General features: G+C 45.3%; 1 long non-coding RNA gene across 2 annotated transcripts in view; it reads right to left on the bottom strand.

Moving 5' to 3' along the window:
• Positions 1–4,299, bottom strand: part of LOC138760128 (uncharacterized) — a 58,325-nt gene extending 54,026 nt beyond the window's left edge. For both annotated transcript variants that reach the window (XR_011355446.1, XR_011355445.1), the window contains exon 1: positions 4,203–4,299. This is a non-coding gene — a long non-coding RNA (uncharacterized lncRNA). The remainder of the gene's footprint in view (positions 1–4,202) is intronic.
• Between the last annotated feature and the right edge of the window lie 18,857 nt (positions 4,300–23,156).

The raw sequence follows: 23,156 nt of genomic DNA, 5'->3' as shown, positions 1-23,156 counted from the left end.
ATCGACACTTCCAGGGATGAGTAGTCGAACATACTCCATGAGTTCCCCGCCATCCTTCAACCACGATTCAGTGCCACCTTACCCCACCATGGGGTATACCACCATATCTCCATACAGGGCCCCCTGCTCCACACCAAGCCCAGATGACTTCCGCCCGAGAAGCTGCAGCAAGCAAAGGAGGAGTTTACCCGTCTGCAGAAGTTGGGAATCATCCGTTGCTCAGACAGCGCCTGGGCATCCCCTCTCCACATTGTCCCTAAATTCTCTGGAGGCTGGAAACCCTGCAGCGATTACCGGTGTTTGAATGACGCAACCACACTGGATAGGTGGCTGGTTCCACACATTCAATACTTCTCAGCCAATCTCAATGGCGTGCAAGACTTCTCCAAGGACAATCTGGTGCAGGAGTATCATCAGATCCCGGTCCACCCGACGACATTGGCAAGATGGTGATCATCATCCCCTTTGGCCTTTTTGAATTCCTGCATGTGCCTTTCGGCCTCAAAAACACAGCCCAGACTTTTCAGCGCCTCATGGATGGAGTGGGTAGGGACTTGGACTTTGTGTTTATCTATCTGGATGATATTCTTATCACCAACTGCAACCGCGAAGAGCACAAAGGCCACCTCCGTACCCTGTTTGCCCGACTGGCGGAGTTTGGCCTCATGGTCAACGTGACCAAGTGCAACTTCGGCAAGCAGACACTGCAGTTCCTGGGGCACACCACCTCAGCAGCAGGTGCTGCCCTGGCACCAGAGAAGGTCGCAGCTATTCAGCAGTTCCCCAAGCCAACCACCCTCAAGGGCCTGCAGGAGTTCATGGGGATGGTGAATTTTTATCATTGGTTCATCCCCGGCGCCGCCCACACCATACGACCACTGTTGCATTGATCGCCGCTAAGGAGAAAGTCCTGACCTGGTCAGAGGAGGCAAACACCACTTTTGCCGCAACCAAAGAGGCCCTTTCCAATGCAACTCTATTGGTGCACTCACATCCGGAGGCACACACGGCGCTCTCGGTTGACGCCTCAGCCATGGTGGTAGGGGGCGTACTTGAGCAGTGGCTCAATGGACAGTGGCGTCCACTGGCCTTCTTTAGCAAACATCTGCACCCTCTGGAGCTTAAGTACACTGCTTTCGACCAGAAGCCCCTGGCACTTTCGATACTTTCTGGAGGGCAGGCCCTTCACGGTGTTCACGGACCACAAGCCCCTCACACAGGGACTTGCCAAAGATCCAGGGTCAGCTCACCAGCAACGCCACCTCTCCTACATGTCAGAGTTCACCACCAACATCTGGCACAGGGCAGGTAAAGACAACATTGTGGCGGATGTGCTCTCTCATCTGGTGATCATCGCTCTCGATCCCGGCCTTGACTACACACAGTTGGCACAGGCCCAGAAGCTGGACACAGAGACACAGGCTCTCTGGACCGCCATCTCTGGCCTCGAACTCCAGGACATTCAATTGCCCAACAGCCTGGACAAGCTGCTCACCGCGCCCGGTAATTCCGCCGCCGTGGAGGTCATGGGTTTTGAGCTTAGTCCATGACCTAGCCCACCCCTTAGTGAAGACTTTGGTGTGAATGGTGGCAGAGCGGTTTGTGTGGCACGGCTCAAAAAGGAGATGGCCGAGATGGTGAGGAACTGCACCAGGTGTCAGGCCTCCAAGGTGCACCGGCATATGCAGGCCCAATTCAGCAATTCGACCCGGCAGTGCGGAGATTTCAGCACATCCATGTTGACATCATAGCCCCCCTGCTGGTGTCCAGAGAGGCGCTCTACCTTCTCACAATAGTCAACCAGGCCATGAGATGACCGGAGGCCATTCCCATCAAAGAGGCTTCCGCAGAAACGTGTGCCAGGAACCTAATCAGTCATTGGATCGCTAGGTTCAGAGTTCTGACACACATCACCAGTGACATGGGTGCCCAGTTCACCTCCGTGCTCTGGGCTCTCCTGGTGAACCTCCTGGGGGCTAAACTCCACCACACCACAGCCTGCACCTGCAAGCGAAGGGTTTGGTGGAGAGGTTTCATTGTCATATGAAATCTGCCCTCACGGCTCGCCTCATTGGCCCAGGCTGAGCATACAAACTGCCGTGGGTCCTCTTTGGCATCAGAACAGCACCCAAGGAGGACCTAAAGGAGTCTTCTGTGGAACTGGTCTATGGCATGCCGCTCTCGCTACCTGGTGAGTTCTTTGGCCCAGAGCCCAATGTCACATCCGAGCACGTGAATCTTTTGGCAGATCTCCGTAAGAAACATTATCCGAAAGAGTTGGAATCGGCGAAATTTGTATTAGTTCAGCATGGCCCACATACAGCACCTTTACAATGCCCGAACAAAAGTCCATACAAGGTCCTCCAGTGGTCCGGCAGGACTTTCACTTTGGACATAGGGGGTAAAGATGAACTTTTCACTGTGGACCATTTGAAGGTGGTGCACTTAGATCTATCATGGCCGTTGCAAACAGCCATGCCCAAATGCCAGGGTCGCCTGCCCAAGCGGTAGGACACGTAGCCGGTTTTGGGAGGGTTGTGTGGCGGAGCACTCTCTCATGATGAACTAGCCCCAAGTGTAATGCCATGTGGTGGGGCAGCTATGGGAAGGTGGCGCTGTCAGGGTTTTCTCCCTGCCTCGTCTCCTGCCCAGCGCGCGCCTGGGACAGTGATTATGATGTCACAATGCATGAGGTGACTGACCTCATGCTGCTCTTAAAAGGGCATGCGCTGAATTTAAACAAAAACTGTCATTAATGACTTTCAATGTGGTGGCTGAGTCTTTCTTGGCTGTGTCCGGCACTATAATGTCTACATTACACAAATAGAGCTAATATTCAGAGTTATACAGAATGGAAAATAACCATTCAGACCAACAACTTCATGCCAATCATTACACACCCACATACACATCCTACTCCAATCATATTTTATTCTCCTCACATTATCATCAAATCCTCATCTCAACACACCTCACCCGCACCTCCCCCCAACTTCCCCATTCTACAACTCACCAATGTAGTCAGGAAAATTGATTGTGGACAATTTATTCTAACAACCTGCACATCTTCAGAATGTGGGGGGGAGAAACTGGAGCACCCGATTAACATTCACAGGTTTGCTAGATTTAAGGGCAACAGACAATTGAAATGGGCAAGGTGTAGATTGCTATGGTCCTAATTTGGGCAAATGGACAAAAATGTCAGGGTCTGGGTTGCTGTAGTTGTGAATCAACTATTCCACTAGCTGCACTCCTGAGATCACCTCACAATGTGGTTTCACAAAAACATAACTTTTATTAATTGTATTGTAGACCTTTTGCATTGATCAATTTGCTTTTTCAACATTATACCTAATCCAGATACCTATGATGAAAATTAATGAAAGGAAGCACTCATCAGGTACATCAGCATCTGTGGAAAGAGAAACAGTTTTTATTTTAAGCTAATGTAACTCTGGTTTTCTCTCCACTATCCTTTGATTCTAACATAACTCTGGTTTTCTCTCCACTATCCTTTGATTCTAACATAACTCTGGTTTTCTCTCCACTATCCTTCGATTCTAATGTAACTCTGGTTTTCTCTCCACTCTCCTTCGATTCTAACGTGAATCTGGTTTTCTCTCCACTATCCTTTGATTCTAACGTAACTCTGGTTTTCTCTCCACTATCCTTCGATTCTAACATAACTCTGGTTTTCTCTCCACTAACCTTCGATTCTAATGTAACTCTGGTTTTCTCTCCACTCTCCGATTCTAATGTGAATCTGATTTTCTCTCCATTATCCTTCAATTCTAACGTGACTCTGTTTTTCTCTCCACTATCCTTCGATTCTATCTCATATTTCCAGCATCTGCACAATTTTAAAGATTTCATTTTAAAATCAACCTCATAACTTACTAAATAATATTTTACTAAGCAGCATAGTTGCTGAAAGTACAAGAAAAAAATCAGAAATAAAAAAATTACCATAATTTTGCATGAACCTGTTGTCAGATATTCAATTATTTTAGGTCATTTTTAATTTGGCAAAATGGCAACATTTATAGAGATTCATAGATTTATACTGCACATAAATATCCCCTTAGCTCCAACTTGACCATATTGACCAACCTGTCTGTCTGTTATCCCTTTAAAATTTTCTGATCCATGCACCTGCCCATTTAAAAAAAAAGTTTTTCTGGAAAATCATTCCATGCACCCACCTCAGTGTAGATGAAAAATCCACCTCCAATTCTCTTTAAATCTTTACCCTTTTATCTTAAACCCATTCCCCCTGCATTTAGACTCTGTACCACTGGGGTGGGTGGGGGGGAGCAAAGGATGGTGATCTCCTACCCTATCAATGCCCCACATAATTTGATCATCTTTATGACATCACACCTCAGGCTCCAGGTCACACCTCAGCCCATACAATCTATCCTTATATTTCAAGAAACATGCTGTAAATCTTTCATGTACCCTCCTGAGTTCAATTCACATTCTTTCTCTAATGCAGCAACTAGAACTGCTTGTAGTACACATATTTGATCTAGATCCTGTTGTAACATTACTTGCAGTTCATTATATGACCAATGTCAGTGCTACCTGCCAAGTTACTCATCTTCCCACCTACATTCTCATCCAAATTATTAACATATATATAAAACAAACATCATGGACCCAGCATTGATCTCTGCAGAAAACTGCTTGTCATCAGCTTCTAAGCTGAAAAAAACACTTCACGCATCCCTCTTCTTTCTATCACCAAGCCAGCCTTGTATCCAATTGGTGAGTTCACCCTGAATTCCCTGGGTTCTGACTTTCTGTATCAGTGAAACACAAAAGTCTGCAGATGTTGTGATTGTAGTCAAAGCACAGAAATGCTGGAGGAACTCAGCAGGTTTCACAGCATCCATAGGAGGTGAAGATATTGTCCCAATGTTTTGGGCATTGAGGAAGGGCTCAGGCCCAAAACATTGGTAATATATCTCTACCTCCTATGGACACTGCGAGAGTGGCTGAGTTCCTCCAGCATTTCTGTTTTGAGAGCCTTCTGTATCACTCTACCATACTGGTCTATCAAAGTAATATGAACATCCTCAATACATCAAGAGGACAACTTCTTTGTGAGATTTTTAATGCATTTTCAAGTACTTTCATTTCCTAAGATCTGAAATGATTTGTAGTATTTCAAACAGAAAATATTAAGGTGCTGAAATTCCTCCTGGGCAATCAATACAGGTGGGACAAGATCAACCATCCACTGTTCGCAACGCACAATCTTTAGTTCTACTGCAGTCAATATCAAGTACTTCATACTAAAGATGTTCAAACTAGCGTAATTCTGTGTCACTGCCAGGAATGAATATCAAACCTTTATATTTTAACAGCATACCTGCTGAAGCTTGTTTGGTATTAAATAAAGCAATGTGTCAATTTGGATTTATTTTATAGACAATTATATGAGATTGTATGAAAACTGGAAAAAATGTACAGATCCTGAAAAATTTAAACAAAAACAGAAAATGCTGGAAATAGTCTGTGGAAAAGGCCACATCCTGGATAGGAAAACATGGGTCATGTTTCAATTTAATGAAACTTCATCAAAAAGGGAGGCACAATTAGCATAGCGGTTAGCGTAACAGCGCTGTCTCTAAGGAGTTTGTACGTTCTTCCGTGTCTGCATTTAGCATAGCGGTTAGCATAACAGCGCTGTCTCTAAGGAGTTTGTACGTTCTTCCGTGTCTGCATTTAGCATAGCGGTTAGCGCAACAGCACTGTCTCTAAGGAGTTTGTACGTTCTTCCGTGTCTGCATTTAGCATAGCGGTTAGCGCAACAGCACTGTCTCTAAGGAGTTTGTACGTTCTTCCGTGTCTGCATTTAGCATAGCGGTTAGCATAACAGCGCTGTCTCTAAGGAGTTTGTACGTTCTTCCGTGTCTGCATTTAGCATAGCGGTTAGCGTAATAGCGCTGTCTCTAAGGAGTTTGTACGTTCTTCCGTGTCTGCATTTAGCATAGCGGTTAGCATAACAGCGCTGTCTCTAAGGAGTTTGTACGTTCTTCCGTGTCTGCATTTAGCATAGCGGTTAGCATAACAGCGCTGTCTCTAAGGAGTTTGTACGTTCTTCCGTGTCTGCATTTAGCATAGCGGTTAGCGTAACAGCGCTGTCTCTAAGGAGTTTGTACGTTCTTCCGTGTCTGCATTTAGCATAGCGGTTAGCATAACAGCGCTGTCTCTAAGGAGTTTGTACGTTCTTCCGTGTCTGCATTTAGCATAGCGGTTAGCGCAACAGCACTGTCTCTAAGGAGTTTGTACGTTCTTCCGTGTCTGCATTTAGCATAGCGGTTAGCGCAACAGCACTGTCTCTAAGGAGTTTGTACGTTCTTCCGTGTCTGCATTTAGCATAGCGGTTAGCATAACAGCGCTGTCTCTAAGGAGTTTGTACGTTCTTCCGTGTCTGCATTTAGCATAGCGGTTAGCGTAATAGCGCTGTCTCTAAGGAGTTTGTACGTTCTTCCGTGTCTGCATTTAGCATAGCGGTTAGCATAACAGCGCTGTCTCTAAGGAGTTTGTACGTTCTTCCGTGTCTGCATTTAGCATAGCGGTTAGCATAACAGCGCTGTCTCTAAGGAGTTTGTACGTTCTTCCGTGTCTGCATTTAGCATAGCGGTTAGCGTAACAGCGCTGTCTCTAAGGAGTTTGTACGTTCTTCCGTGTCTGCATTTAGCATAGCGGTTAGCATAACAGCGCTGTCTCTAAGGAGTTTGTACGTTCTTCCGTGTCTGCATTTAGCATAGCGGTTAGCGCAACAGCACTGTCTCTAAGGAGTTTGTACGTTCTTCCGTGTCTGCATTTAGCATAGCGGTTAGCGCAACAGCACTGTCTCTAAGGAGTTTGTACATTCTTCCGTGTCTGCATTTAGCATAGCGGTTAGCGCAACAGCACTGTCTCTAAGGAGTTTGTACGTTCTTCCGTGTCTGCATTTAGCATAGCGGTTAGCGCAACAGCACTGTCTCTAAGGAGTTTGTACATTCTTCTGTGTCTGCATTTAGCATAGCGGTTAGTGTAACGGCACTGTCTCTAAGGAGTTTGTACGTTCTTCCGTGTCTGCATTTAGCATAGCGGTTAGCGTAACGGCACTGTCTCTAAGGAGTTTGTACGTTCTTCCGTGTCTGCATTTAGCATAGCGGTTAGCGTAACAGCGTTGTCTCTAAGGAGTTTGTACGTTCTTCCGTGTCTCCATTTAGCATAGTGGTTAGCGCAACAGCACTGTCTCTAAGGAGTTTGTACGTTCTTCCGTGTCTGCATTTAGCATAGCGGTTAGCGCAACAGCACTGTCTCTAAGGAGTTTGTACATTCTTCCGTGTCTGCATTTAGCATAGCGGTTAGCGTAACAGCGTTGTCTCTAAGGAGTTTGTACGTTCTTCCGTGTCTCCATTTAGCATAGCGGTTAGCGTAACAGCGTTGTCTCTAAGGAGTTTGTACGTTATTCCGTGTCTGCATTTAGCATAGCGGTTAGCGTAACAGCACTGTCTCTAAGGAGTTTGTACGTTCTTCCGTGTCTGCATTTAGCATAGCGGTTAGCGCAACAGCACTGTCTCTAAGGAGTTTGTACATTCTTCCGTGTCTGCATTTAGCATAACGGTTAGCGTAACAGCACTGTCTCTAAGGAGTTTGTACGTTCTTCCGTGTCTCCATTTAGCATAGCGGTTAGCGTAACAGCGTTGTCTCTAAGGAGTTTGTACGTTATTCCGTGTCTGCATTTAGCATAGCGGTTAGCGTAACAGCACTGTCTCTAAGGAGTTTGTACGTTCTTCCGTGTCTGCATTTAGCATAGCGGTTAGCATAACAGCGTTGTCTCTAAGGAGTTTGTACGTTCTTCCGTGTCTGCATTTAGCATAGCGGTTAGCGTAACAGCACTGTCTCTAAGGAGTTTGTACGTTCTTCCGTGTCTGCATTTAGCATAGCGGTTAGTGTAACAGCACTGTCTCTAAGGAGTTTGTACGTTCTTCCGTGTCTCCATTTGTTTCCTCCGGGTACTCCAGTTGCCTCCCACTATCAAAAAGTACTGGGGGTGTAGGTTAATTGGGTATAATTGGGTGATACAGGCTCGTGGGCCGAAAGGGCCTGTTACCTTGCCGTATGTCTAAAAGAAAAATTAAATAGTTACTGAGAAAAAATATTCAACCTAAATTATTAACCCTGTTTCTCTTTCCACAGTCTAAACTGCTATTTCCAGTCTTTGATGTTTTAATATTATATGAGATCATATGCTACTTTACAGCAAATGCAGAAATTATTGTCATGAACGTGTTACAGAACTCATTGTTTCATGGCAGCATTTAAGTGCAAATATTGCTATAAATTGCATTTCAAAATAAATAAAGAGTAAGAAAATAAATAGTGCCTGTGTCTGTGTTCAATGTCCTTTCAGATATCTGATGGCAGAGGGGAAGAAGCTGTCCTTGTGCCACTGGGTGCTCGCCTTCAGGCTCCTATAGCTTTTACCTGATGGTAGCAGTGTGATGTGGCATGGCCTGGGCAGTGGGGATCCTTGAGAATAAAGGCTGTTTTTTTTTTAAGAGAATGCCTCTTGTAGATGTCCTCGATGGAGTGAAGACTCATGCCCGTGATGTTGCTGGCCAAGTTAACAACTCTGTGAAGTTCTTTTCCTGTCCTGTTCATTGGCACCTTCATACCAGACAGTGATGCAACCAGACAGAATCCTGCCTACACTGTATTCAGATCAGATAATGAAGTGAGTCAGCCAAGTTAAATCTAATACTTCAGAACTCTTAAAATTCATACAGTCCAAAAATTGGAGATAAGGTTAACAATTATATTAATATTTAGTTCTGAGATTATATGAGAAACATTTCTATTGATACACGTCTTGGTAAAAATTCCATTGTTTGCATCATAACATATTATTCGACTGAGATTTTAAAATGTTGACACCATTTGGCATCACAGTGCGTGCTGCTGAACAAAGAATCATGACTTCTCCATGTAGCAGAATTTTAAGATGAAACAAATAAAACATGTTGGTCTTCAAATTTCATTCTTGGACCTTAGTCTATTGATTGCATAATTTAAAGACAGAACACCAAAACCTTTCTCTTATACAGGTGACCATGTTTCAAACGTCAGTTTGAGCACAGGGAGCATTAATTAACCTCAATCTTTCTGCTCTCTGTTCTTCAGTGTACCAAATGAATGAGCATCAGTAGAGATGTTGTCTTAAAGACAATTAAACATAGACGGTATATCACTAGACAAATACCAATAATGACTTTCCAATAATTGGCAATTTTGTCTGTTCTTTTGTTAGTATTCAATGTAAAATGTACTGAATGTCTTAGATTAAATTCAATATCTGTAACTTTATTGTCCTTCAAATTTGCTCAATTTTTCATTATTTTCAAGAGGAATAAAATTATTAAATTCTGAATAACTTTTTTATCATGCATTGTGTTGTTAATTCAGCTTTTTTTTCTTATTCCTGATGAAGGGCCCAGGGCTGAAACATTAGTTACCCATTACTTTCCACGAATGCTGTGTGACCTGCTGAGTTTCTCCAATATGTTTGTTTGCTGCACCAAAACCCATTTGGATAAGTCTCATGATTAACCTCATTATTTTACCTTTGTCATATTTTCTGTGAATTTTTAAATTCAAAATGGCATCAGGGAGCAGTAACATTTTTGCTATGCCTGGATAACATGCATAATTAAGATTGTCGGTACATGTTATAACAAACTAAATTCTATTCCCATAAAAGTAATTTTCTGGTCAAAGTGGTCTTTCAACAGTAATTATCAAATATCACACTGTTAAAAGTAGTTAAAAAGCTGTTCTCACTCTCATCTTTCCCAGCTGTTTTTAATTGACTATGATTATCACATCTATGCAGAATATATTTATAGGTGCCACAATTTACCATGTGGAGCAATGAAGTACATGCTATCATTCCAGAAGAAATATCAGCAGTTCTATATGTAACTCTCAGCAAATTCAGGAGTCCTGTGAAGAAGCATACTGTTGCAACAACTCCTCACAACTGCCAACACTTCCTGCTGCCTCAGAAAGCAGTCCCCATATTAAAAGACCCATCCCACTCCAATTATATTCTCTTTCCCTTTCCATTGAGCAGAAAATATACGAGTTATAAAAGACAATTTAAGGACAATTTCTTCCCCAATGTTATCAAACCATTGGATGGACTTGTCATTTGTAAATGATTCAACCATTCCACTTTTAAACAGAACTTTTTCTTCACAACTTTGTTTTACAATGCATTACCTGTTGAACTGAAGAACAATGCAATACACCAATGGGTTGGAGAAACTTAACATGTCACACAATATCCATGGGAAGTAAAGGGTAACCAATGTTTCAGGCCTGGGACTTTCGGCAGGTATAAGCAAAAGCCGTTTTTCTGCTGTTCCTTAGTACATATGACAATAAAAATATTTACTACAGTTCAATAGAAGACAATTTCAAAACCTGCAGATGACTGAAACACAGGAAGTTTCAGAAACAATGAAAAATATAGTAAATAGACTTCAAAATAAATACAGCAGTACCCCTGATATCTGGCACCTATATGGATTTGTAGATGACAAATAAGCGAGTTTTCTGGTTGCTTGAGATTCACTCGTACAATACCTAACTAATACATCTGCATGAAAAATAAACAATTTAAAAGACAAAAATATGACACTGTCCTACACTGAATGAATTTCACTTGAATAAAAATATAAATCTTAAAGCATTTTACTTCATTTCAGTCACATTCTTTGAAAACATTCAACTATGCTGCATTTGTAAGTTCCTCCCCTCCATGGAGCCATCCAAAAGATGAATTATAATTAACCCCCTCCCTCAAGTTTACATATAAAGCCTTACTAATGGCCATATTAATATACTAATAAAGATAACGACTCTTACTAAGCAGGGATAAGGAGATACTTTAAGAGACTCACACCAATGGTGAGCAGCATCAATTAGCTCTTCATCCTGGGGGACACCATTTTATTCAAACACAACTTTATTCAAACTTTATTCAAACAGCTATTATGAACAAAGCACAACCAAGGCTCTCTGCTGGCTGAATATTTACTCCCATCTTCACCAAAGGTTTATGTATAACTTCAGGGAACATTTGCTTTTACAATTTTAACCTTTTATTTTTTTAATTTATTCTCATTTATTTTAATTTTATTTATTTATCTGTTTAGCTATTTATCTATCTATTTATTTATTTATTTATTTCCCTTGATGTTTTTGTTTGCTTGACTACTGGATATCAGGAGTGTTTACTGTACAGAATTTCATGCTTAGGGCAAAATGATAGAAACAATTTAATTTAATTAAAATTGTATTCTTTTAATTCAGTTTGATAAGGTGTTATATCATTGACAAAGTTGGAATTATTTAGAACCATAGAGCATTAGAGCACAGAAACAGGCCCTTTGGTCCTTCTAGTCTGTGTCAAACTAGTCCCATTGACCTGCACCCAGTTCATAGCCATCCATTGCCCTCCAATTCATGTACTTATGCAAATTATTCTTCAATATTAAAAATACGCCTACATTTACCACTTCAGCTAGCAGCTTGTTCCACACTCCCATGACTTTCTGGGAAGAAGTTCAAGATTCAAGGTTCAATTTATTGTTATAGTAATAAAACAATGTCCGATTACATTATTATTTTTCCTGCTGAAAGGCAGACAGATTTGCCACTGGCAGGAATTGCCTAAGTGCCTCTTACAGACTTAAAGCTAGACTTACAGTCAGTCAGAGAGAGAGAAGCAAAAGAGAGGTCCCCCCCCCCCCCCCAAAGTCACCAAGTGTCCATAGATTCACCTCCAGTACTTCTGCAGCCAAACAGAGCCCAATCCAAACTATTCCTAAACCGAGCTCCAGATCCAAACCTCTGTCACAGTTAGGAACCCTTCAGCGCCATCAGCGCCATCTCGCATCCTGATTCCAAGACTTGGTACCCCTCCAGCCAGTTCATGCCAGTCTCCAGCAGTCTGCAGCCTGGCACAAGTCTCCTGACAGCAGTCTCGAGCAGCCCACAGCTTCCACGAGTTCCTCGCCTCCACTCACAGCACAGCCCTCTATATGCAGTAGTCCCTCAGCCACAGAGCCCCCTCACTGGTCTGCCACCATGGTCACCATTCCTGTGGGTCATCTCCTCTACTTCTCCCTCTCAGACGATGCGTGATCTTCCTGTTCTCTAGTGTTCTGCTCCACTCCTCCGTTTCCCCGGAGATTGCAACCGCTCTTGGCTCCTCTGGAACTGATAAGGCCATCCGTCTGCCTCAAATGCTGTGTAGGGGTGGTCCCCTGAAGCCGTGGAGGAATTTGGTTACTGGTCGGAGTGCTTCCAGTCTTACCTAACGGCCACCCAAGAAGTCTACCACTCCAACAGCCTCCAGAGATCAGCCTTCCTCACCTGAATTGGTCCCAAGGGATACACAGTCATCAGGGACTGCGCGACATATGAGACGTCCATCAAAGTCCTAAGGCCCACTGCATGAGGCTACAGAACAACGTGCTGGCAAGACACCGACTCTCAATGTCGGTAACGACCAGGTGAATCGCTGGACGACTATGGAAAATGATGGGAAAGTGCCACTATAAAGCGATGTCAGCCCGGGTGAGAGAAGCTTGGGATACATTCATGGCAGGAATGAGATCGAGGTATGGGAAGCAGCGACTGCTAGAGTTGGGGAAGTAGGACCTTGCCAGTACCCTCGATCTGGCGAAATCTCTTGAACAGGCCCAACTGTGAGTGGATGACCTCGCTAACGAAAGTGGTGCCTTCTCGGAAGAACAGGCCTATGGAGCACAACTGTCCCCGGTACTGACTACCGCAGCCACACGCAAGCAGGGATGCTACTTCTGTTGACAGGCAAAACATCCCCACGCCAGATAACCCATGAAGGATTCCGTGTATTCAGGGTGTGGTAAAAGGGGACACTGGGTGAAAGTCTGTCGGGCCAAGGGTAATCCCAGGAAGGCAATTGCATGCTTGACCCTCCAACTGTCAAGCTTAGAAGTGCCGATCCTTGCCTCTCCATGCTGCTCACTGCCAACATCCTGGCAGGAACTGCTACTGGAAGTGAAACATTGAGGAAATCGGGAAGTGAAGCAATGGCAGGAATGGCATCCATCTTCTTGCTCCTCATGGTCAATGCCATCTTCCCAGCCCTTGAATCAAAACCACGTCGACGGGGAGAGAAATGCAGCCTCCAGAGCATTGGCATCAGTCGTTCTCAACCAGGCAAAACCCCACCAGCTGAACAACTTGACAATGGAGGTGAGGGAAAACGGTCATCTAATTGATTGCATCATGGACACTGACTCAACAGAGAGCTTTATAAACTCTGTGTCTGCTCGGCAGTACAACTTAAAGGTTTACCGAATGGACTACCATATTTATCTTGCATCGCAATCGTATTCGGTGACCATTCAGGGGTATTATACAGTACACTTAATTGTAAAAGGGGGGGACTTCGGTAAATTCTGATTGTATGCATTCGAAGATTTGTGTGTTTCTGTGTTGCTGGGCCTAGAGTTCCTATGTCACCTAAAAAGCGTGACCATGGAGTACTCAGGCCCACTCCCACCAATGATGGTGCGGAACAGAAGGTCCCAAAAGCCAGACACTACATGCGGTCTCACAACACTGAATATTGAAACCCACCCCCCAAACTGTTTCAGAACCTAACCCCTGACTGTAAGTAGATAGCCACAAAGAGCAGATGATACAGAGCAGTGGACCGAGAATTTATTAGAGCCGAAACACAGCGGCTGCTTAAAGAAAAAAATAATTGAACCTACCAACAGCCCATGGAGAACCCAAGTGGTAGTCGTGAGAGGGGCAGAAAAGCCCAGGCTAGTGATTGAGTATAGCCAAACTATTAATCACTTCACACTCCTGCACACATACCCACTCCCCCTTGAATCTCGGACATGGTGAATGAAATTGCACAGTACCAAGTCTATTCAACCATTGACCTGAAAGCTCGTCACCAGTTACCGATCCATTCTGAGGACCGTCCCTACACAGCATTTGAAGCAGAAGACAGCTTTATCAGTTCCGAGGGTTCCTTTTGGTATTATGAATGGGGTCCCATTTTTCCAGAGGCAGATGAACGAAATGGTAGATAAGTACGAGTTAAGGGCTACCTTCCCCTATCTCGACAATGGCAACATTGGCAGACACAATATGGAAGACCACAACGCCAATCATCAGAAGTTTATCCAAACAGCCAAATCCCTGAACCTCACGTACAATGTCAGCAAATGGATCTTCCAGCTATTGTGTCTTTACTGTGCGAGCATGGCATGAACAATAAATAGAGGTGTTTGAGACTTACAATGCTTAACTAATACACCTGCATTAAGAATAAACAGTTTAAACAAAAGACAAAATACTGTACTGTACTTACACAACAAACTTCACTTTCATGAATTTATAAACCTTTTCAGTTATATCCTTTGAAAACATTTAATTATTGCTACAAGTGCAGTTTCCTCCCCTTGCACAGAGCTGCCCAAAAGACAAACAATGTTATAGATAATTAATCTCCCCTCTGGCTAAATTTTTGCTCCCATCTTCACTAAAGGTTTTTGTATTATTTCACAGAACATTTAGTTTTACAATTTTTTAAAACAAATTTTAAACATATTTTACATATTATTTTATTACTATTTATTTCAATTTTTTATTTATTTTCCTGGATTTCTGTCAGTTGCTTGAGGCTGCAGGATGCATGAATTCTGGATACCAGGGGTATTGCTTTACTAACATTGGAGGAAGTCCAAAGGTGATTCAACAGGCTGATTTTTTGGAATAAGAGTGTTGTGTTATCAAGAGGTACTAAGTCCATGGAGTATTCCTTGGAGGTTAGAAGAATAAGGGTTGTTGTTTTGCATGTAAGATTCTATTGGGGATTGACAGAGTAGATGTTGAAATGTTTTCATTTGTGGTAGAGTCACATACAAAGAAAGCAGCCAGTCATTTGAGGTACATCGTTATTTCTTTTCTCAAATGGTAGTGAGTCTTTGGACTTCTCTGCCACAGGGGTCAAGGAGGTCAGATCATGAAAAATATTTAAGGTGGAGATGGATAAATATTTGAAAGATCAAGGGATGGAGAAGGTTGAGAAATGTTGACAGGAAAGGAATCGAGGCCATCATAAATCAGTAATGATCATGTTAAATGGAAGGGCAGTTTCAAGGAGACTGGTGACCTACTTCTGATCCCATTCTTTTTGTGTTGCGATGTCCACTTGTGTCTTTGCTTTTGGGTCAATCCTCTTAAGGGTTTTATTTCTCAGCCAAAACTCTCTTTTGCCCTCCTCCTGTAATGATTGATGCTCAGCATTGCTACTTCTTTGTTAAAAGTGCTGCAAGTGATTTATTTTATATTGTTTTGCTCTCTTGTGCGAATTTGTAATATGTATTTATTTCAAAAAAAAAATTGTTGGTATATTATAGGAATTACATTCGAAAACCAGGTTATGAATATGTGCCATATCATAAAATGTGTGGGATAGAACTATTTTTATGTACCAGACAGCAGCAATAGGAATGATCCCAGACAGTGTTATATTTAAAATAATATTTTAAATGAATAATGAACAATGATATAACACCTTATCAAACTTATTTACACTTATCTAAACATCTACACTTATCTAATTTAACCCCAAACTATGCATGAACACCCAATTTTTGAAAAGCAGTTCAAAGTTCAGTTTTGGAAATTCAGTCTTGACACTCAATTTTGAAATTGATGTGACACACAGGCCTCAGATGGCTACGACACACAGGCCTCAGATGGCTACGACACACAGGCCTTAGATGGCTACAACACACAGGCCTTAGATGGCTACGACACACAGGCCTTAGATGGCTACGACACACAGGCCTTAGATGGCTACGACACACAGGCCTTAGATGGCTACGACACACAGGCCTTGGATTGCTACGACACACAGGCCTTGGATGGCTACGACACAAAGGCCTTGGATGGCTACGACACACAGGCCTTGGATGGCTACGACACACAGGCCTTGGATGGCTACGACACACAGGCCTTAGATGGCTACGACACACAAGCCTTAGATGGCTACGACACACAGGCCTTAGATGGCTACGACACACAGGCCTTAGATGGCTACGACACACAGGCCTTAGATGGCTACGACACACAGGCCTTGGATGGCTACGACACACAGGCCTTGGATGGCTACGACACACAGGCCTTGGATGGCTACGACACACAGGCCTTGGATGGCTACGACACACAGGCCTTGGATGGCTACGACACACAGGCTTTAGATGGCTACGACACACAGGCCTTAGATGGCTACGACACACAGGCTTTAGATTAAATTAGCAGTTGATGAAGTGGGGGGGGGGAGGGTGACAGAATGTTTATTAACACACAAAACTCTTGTGCTTCCAGTGAGTTGTCTTTTTTAGACAAGTGTCAACTAAAATTCCTTTCTTCTTTGGCATAGGGGTCACAAAGCAAGTGATGCTCACAAAGGTTCCAAAACCAATTTCGTGGGTCAGCTGAATTCAAGTATCCCTCATAATGGTCATAATCCACATAGTATTTCTTCTGCTTCCTGAACCATTCCCGTGGGTCGTCTGATCAAAATGACCTTTGCTTTTTTTTTGTCAGAGTTGTATTCTCATTCCCCTATAATCTGGAGAAATTAGATCGTTTCTCTATGACCACACACGAGGCCACAGTCAGCACAGTATCCCTTCAAAGGATGCATCACCAAGTACTAACTCCTCAAAATGGCCACATTCATTCCCCTATAACATGGGGAAATCAGACAGATTGTCTATTATCACACAAAGCCACATCAACACAGCATCTCTTCAAAAGTTTCTTCTTCAAGTGCTGCTTCCTTAAAATGGACCCTGGGCAAAACTGTGTACTCAGTCTTGAATCTGTTAGTCACTTGGTCTTTGCACCTGGGTTTCCACTCTCTTCAAGATGTATCAAATTTAGGAACCTGCTGTCTGTTCACGGTCACTCCAAAACCTTCAGGGTTTTGTTAAATCTGTTTTCTTAAAGTGGCAGTCCCACACAAATGAAAATGGACTGAAAATGGGAGCACATAATACTAGCAACTTATTTTACATCCCTCAGGAATCTTTCCATAATGACTGTCATAGAACTATAGAACACTACAGCACAGCATCTAATTTTTAGATTTAAATTTAAATGTTATTGACAGTATGGTAGAAGCTGGTTCTGCCCATTTAAAGCCATGCTGCCCAATTACACCAAATACTGATGCACCACCAATTACTCAAAAGACTGTTGTTGAGAAACTAATAGGCTTTTATTCACTTAAGAACAACGACACATACATATTGTTCGACAGCCGCGCACCAAGGAGGGGGCTGTGCAACAGCCACCTTTATACAGGAGCCTGTGAGGAGGGGTGTGATAGTACAGGATACTATCACCAATGTATATATTTACATATAGCAGTAATGATTGGCTGAGAGCCGTAGCCCCACCTACTGGCTGGTCATAAAGGGCTGCTCCTAACCAGACCCAGGGCAGTCTAGGCTGGTCGATGTACTACACTCCAGTCTTTTGTTAATAAAAGCCTAGATTTGAGTCAACGTCTTTGAGTCCTTCGACGCGCTACAATTTTATGAACAACAATTTCAACGGATGGAGTGAATGCTGCAACCAGAACACTTCAGCATCGACCAGCAGTCAGCTACTGCTCAGAGTGATTTCAGGCACTGGGTGAGGTGCTTCGAGGCATACCTACAGAGATCAAACTCTATCGTGGAGGAAGGCACAGATAAACTGCTAGTCCTGATGTCCATGGTATCCATGGGTATATGGAAACACCTCCTACATGGCTACCATAAATATGCTGAGGGGACTCTACGAGTGGCCTGTGAATAAGGTCTATGCCAGGCACATGCTAGCGACCAGGAGGCAGCAGCCCGGTGAGTCCTGCAAAGCCTACATCCAGGCACTGAGGTTACTGGGTAGAGCTTGTGCATGCACTAACAAGATGGAGGATGGGATCACCGACAACCTCATCCGGGATGCTTATGTGGCTGGGGTCCAATCCATTGAAGTGAGGCAACGATAACTGGAGCATGGGGGAGACAGCCTGGTGGAGACTGTTCAAATCGCTGAAACGATGGAGGCTGCAGCCCTAAGCATGGATGCCTATACACAGGGCTGGGCACCGTTATGATGTGAGTAGAATGTCTGCATTTAATCCAGCCTTCCCACACCCTGTCGATAGCTTCACCACCGCCGCCACACTACCCAAATTGCTACTTCTATGGGAGGGAGAAGCACAGTGGATCCCTGTGCCCTGCCCAATGCCAGAAGTGCAGAAAGAATGACCACTTCACCACTATCTGCCAGTCCAAAATGGCCACCACCAAGCACAGTGCCACGTGCGAAGTCCAACCGCCTTACCCAAATTCAAATTACTTGTCCTGAAAACTCTCATTCCATTAGAGCGAGGAATTGATTGTACAGCAATGCTTGACATCATGATGCAAGCACCATGCGTGGAAGGTGCCGCCCTCACAGCGCTCCACCCTCACCACTATGACACAATGCTCCACACTGGCTGCTGTGATGCTGATCCCTGATGTGCCCCCCCCCCCACCCAATGGGATCTTTGCGCCAGCAGGCCCTAATGGACTGCCTGCACAGCGACGGGTGCCGCCTCCACAGCTCGCTGCCACCTCTGACTCCGACTGGATCCTGGCACTGGAAGACCCCATTGGCTCGCCTGCACCACAAGTATTGCCACCTCCGCAGCTCGCCGCTGACTCCAGCTGAACGCTGCCGCCTCTGCAACTCACTGCCGATGGCCTGTCCATGCTGATGATGTCACCGCATGAGCGTAGCGCACACCAGGCTGAGGCCCCACAATGCTCCACCCCTACTCCAATGACGCGAGGATCCATCGGACGGCCCCCCGCAACAAGTGATGTCATCACGCCAGCCTCCACAGTCACCAACATAGGCAGCAGACCCACTACCTGCTTCGGTTGCTGCATCAGTGACATTAAAACCAGAACCAGCCTCACCCCCTAGTTAAGGCCATGCAAATGATTAAGGTGAACAGCCAGAATGCTAACTGTCTTCTTGATTCAAGTTCAACGGAGAGCTTCATTCACCCGGACCTGGTCCAACGATGTACGCTGGCAGTTCACCCAACAGACCAAAAGATCTTGCTGGCCACACTCAACAGGCATCAAGTGGTGACCTTGAAAGTTCAGGGCATCAAATTTACAGGGTTTAAGTTACAGGTCCTATCTTAATGATGTGCACCTGTGTTGTTGGGATTGGATTTCCAATGTAATTTTAAATCGGTATCACTGCATTACGGGGGTCCCCACTCTCCACTCTCTGTCTGCCCCCACTCCAGCATGGAGACCTCCTGCCAGCGACAGCCCACACCAATCCCTATGACCCGAACCTCCACTTGCAGCCTCTCCACCCTCCGGGTGACTCCTCTAGCACTCTTCGCCAACCTTACCCCTGGCTGGAAACCGATTGCCACTAAAAGCCGGCAGTACAGCTTCGGGAACAAGAAATTTATTGAAAGTGAGGTGCGCAGACTGCTGGACGAGGGCATCATCAAGCCCAGCATGTCCCTGGAGAGCGCAGGTGGCGCAGGTGGTAGTTGTGAAGAACGGGGAGAAGCTGCGGATGGTGGTTGACTACACCCAAATAGTCAACCACTTCACGCTCTTGGATGCTTACCCTCTTCCACGAATCACAGTAGTGGTGAATCAGATCACCCAATAACATGTGTTTTCCACCATCAACCTCTGACCAGCTTCCAATCCACCCGGTATGACCGCCCTTTCACAGCCTTCAAAGTGAACGGGCATTTGTATCAATTCCTCAGGTTCCCCTTTGGTGTCACAGATGGTGTTGCGGTCCTTCAGAGAGAGATGGACCGGATGGTAGAGCAGAGGGGCCTAACAGCTACATTTTCATATCTGAACAATGTCATTTTCTGTGGCCACCACCTGCAGGACCACGACGCCAACCTTGAGAAATTCTTCCATACGGCAAAACGACTGAACCTGACCTACAATTTCGAGAAGTGTGTCTTCCGGACCACTCGCCTCACATGCACCCTCTCATGGACCTTCCACCACCCCAAAACCAGAAGACACTCAAGCACTACCTGGGTTTTTTTCCTATTATGCCCAGTGGGTCCCACTGGGACAAGACATGGCCACTAATTAAGTCCATCTCCTTCCCCTTGTCAGCAGAAGCCAGAGCGGCCTTCAACCGCATCAAGTCGGACATCACCACGGCCACTCTGCACGCTGTCAATGAATCCATACCCCTCCAGGGGGAGAGTGACGTGTCCAACTTTGCATTCGCAGCCACCTTAAACCAGGCCAATAGGCCTGTCGCCTTCTTTTCTAGGACCCTCCAGGGCCCAAAAAGCCGACACTCCTCTGTTGAGAAGGAGGCTCAGGCCATTGTAAAGGCCGTAAGTCATTGGAGACACTACCTCGCTGCCATGCACTTTACACTGCTGACTGACCAACACGTGGTCTCATTTATGTTTAGCAGCAACCAGCGAGGTAAGATCAAAAACGACAAGATTTCCAGATGGAGAATCGAACTCTCTACCTTCAACTACAACATTCTGTACCACCTTGGCAAACTCAATGACCCGCCCGACAACCTTTCCCATGGGACATGCGCCAGTGTACAAATGGACAGGCTGCAGAGACTCCATGAGGAGCCCTGAACCCAGGGGTCACCAGGTTTGCCCACTTTGTAAAGGCCCGCAACCTGTCCTATGTAGTCAAGGAGATCCGCTCCATGACCTGAGCCTGCCCAGTATGGGTTGAGTGCAAGCCCAACTTCTTCCAGCCCAAGAAGACCCACATCATTGAAGCCACCCGGCCCTTCAAACGTCTCAGTGTGGACTTCAAGGGGCCCCTACCATTGAAGAACCATAACACCTACATACTCATGGTGAGCAACGAGTACTCCTGCTTCCTGTTCGCTATCACCTGCTCGGACATGACCACCTCCAGTCACTCATAAACGCACTGCACAGCATCTTCACCATTTTCAGGTACCCCAGTTACATCCATAGTGACTGGGGGTCCTCATTTATGAGTGGTGAGCTGAGGCAGTACCTTCTGGAGCACAGTATTGCTTTGAGCAGGACCACTAACTACAACCCGTGCAATAACGGGCAGGTCAAAAGTGAGAATGCCACGGTCTGTAAAGCGGTCATGCTTTCCCTCTGGTCCAAAGGCCTCCCCACTTGCTGGCAGGACATCCTCCCAAATGCCCTACACTCCTTCAAGTCCCTGTTATGCACTGCCACCAATGCTACCTCGCACAAAAGTTGGAATCGGGAATGACCACACTGACTTGGCTGATGGTCCCTGGACCTGTACTGCTGAGACGTCATGCCCGCTACTTGAAAAATAACCCTCTAGTCGACCGGGTAATGCTGTTACACGCAAACCCGCACTATGCCACATCGAGTACCTGGACGGACGGAAGGATACAATCTCAGTAAGGGTCCTGGCCCAAGCCAGGTCTAACATTGTCATATTCCAACCCCAACCTACATCCAATCCTCCCTTAGGTTACATGACAGGACAACGGGACCAGCAGCACCTTACGGATGACAACGGCAGCAGATCAGGGCAGCCCAAGGCCAACGACAACTGTGGTCTAGGCGAAATTGCACCCACGCCCGGGGACTCCAGCGATGATACTCCGCCAGCTACCCCAATCCCGGATCCACGGTGATCACGTCGGACAATCAGGCTTCCCGACCTTTACAGATCGTGAGCACTGCATGCTATACCCCCCATCTTTTTTCTCATTCTTTTCTTTTTTACCCACCCTGGGGTCAGTTCCTAAAGAAGCGGTGAATGTGATAGTACAGGATACTATCACCAACGTATATATTTGTATAGATTTACATATAGTAGTAGTGATTGGCTGAGAGCCATAGCCACACCTACTGGCAGGTCATGAATGGCCACAGTATGCCTACGTAACATTCCCAGATGGACACGAGGACACAGTTTCCATCCGGGACCTGGCACACACAGGAGCATCTGGAACCCCCCCCTCCCTTCAACCAGCTGACAGGTACACCCTTATCCAGCTCTCCAGGGCTTCGAATCCCTACCCAACCATCTCAGCCAATCCGGCAGCTGACACATACGCTCCCACACCCCCAGCTCAACCAAGCACCCCAGCTGGGCCAACTGAGATGGAGCAGCCACAGTCGATGGAGACCACCACAGACCCCCAGATGGGGGCACACCAGTCACAATGCCAAAGGAGGCCGCCAGACAGACTGAACTTATGAGGGCATCTGACTGCAACACACCCCCCTCCCCCTCACCCCCAGGACTTTTTTAAAAGAGGGAGTGAATGTGATGAAACCTCTATTGCATATGTAAATTATATGAACTTTTATGTTTGACCCTGCTCTCACTGGCCGGCTTGTGACTCCTCCCCTTTATCCTCCATAAAGGCTGTCATGCCACAACCCTTCCCCCAGAGCAAGCCTGGGTCAGTGTGAGCCAGCAACACAAGGGATGCTGTCCATCTCTTGCTAATAAAAGCCTTTAGTTCCAGTAACTGATGCATTATTGTGCATCAGCCTCAGAATAATTTGCGCAGCCGCGCTCACATTAATCACCAGATCCATCTGTCTTTGATCATTTACTCACCTATATTTTTTAAAAGATTGCATTGTTGCAAGCTGTAGTGATCCACAAGCGAACCAGGTCATAGAGGTGCAGACTCGCACTGGGGTTCCAGTGAGGAGAGGATCATCGGGGTTTTGGTGATAAGCTCTCAAAAATTCCAGTAAAGTCAGTTGGTTGGTTCAACTCACTCACAACTTCTGTTTGCTTTTCTTCTTTTGTTCGCTGCACAGCACACAGACCACAGTGGTGACTCCGATGGTCAAAAATGGCATTTTGGAGCCCATGATGAACGACACAAGGGGACAGAACACAGTCTGAAGCTGCCGACCTTTTGAACCTCACAGCTGCTAGTCTCATTCAAACAGTCTGAGGCTCATTTTCAGATCAGCCAGATCACAGCAGACTTCTTACATCAGT

Source organism: Narcine bancroftii, chromosome 4 (genome assembly GCF_036971445.1).
Source record: "Narcine bancroftii isolate sNarBan1 chromosome 4, sNarBan1.hap1, whole genome shotgun sequence".
Taxonomy (NCBI): Eukaryota; Metazoa; Chordata; class Chondrichthyes; order Torpediniformes; family Narcinidae; genus Narcine; species Narcine bancroftii.
The sequence above is the reverse complement of the archived record's forward strand: the minus strand, read 5'-3'. Positions and strand labels throughout refer to the sequence as shown.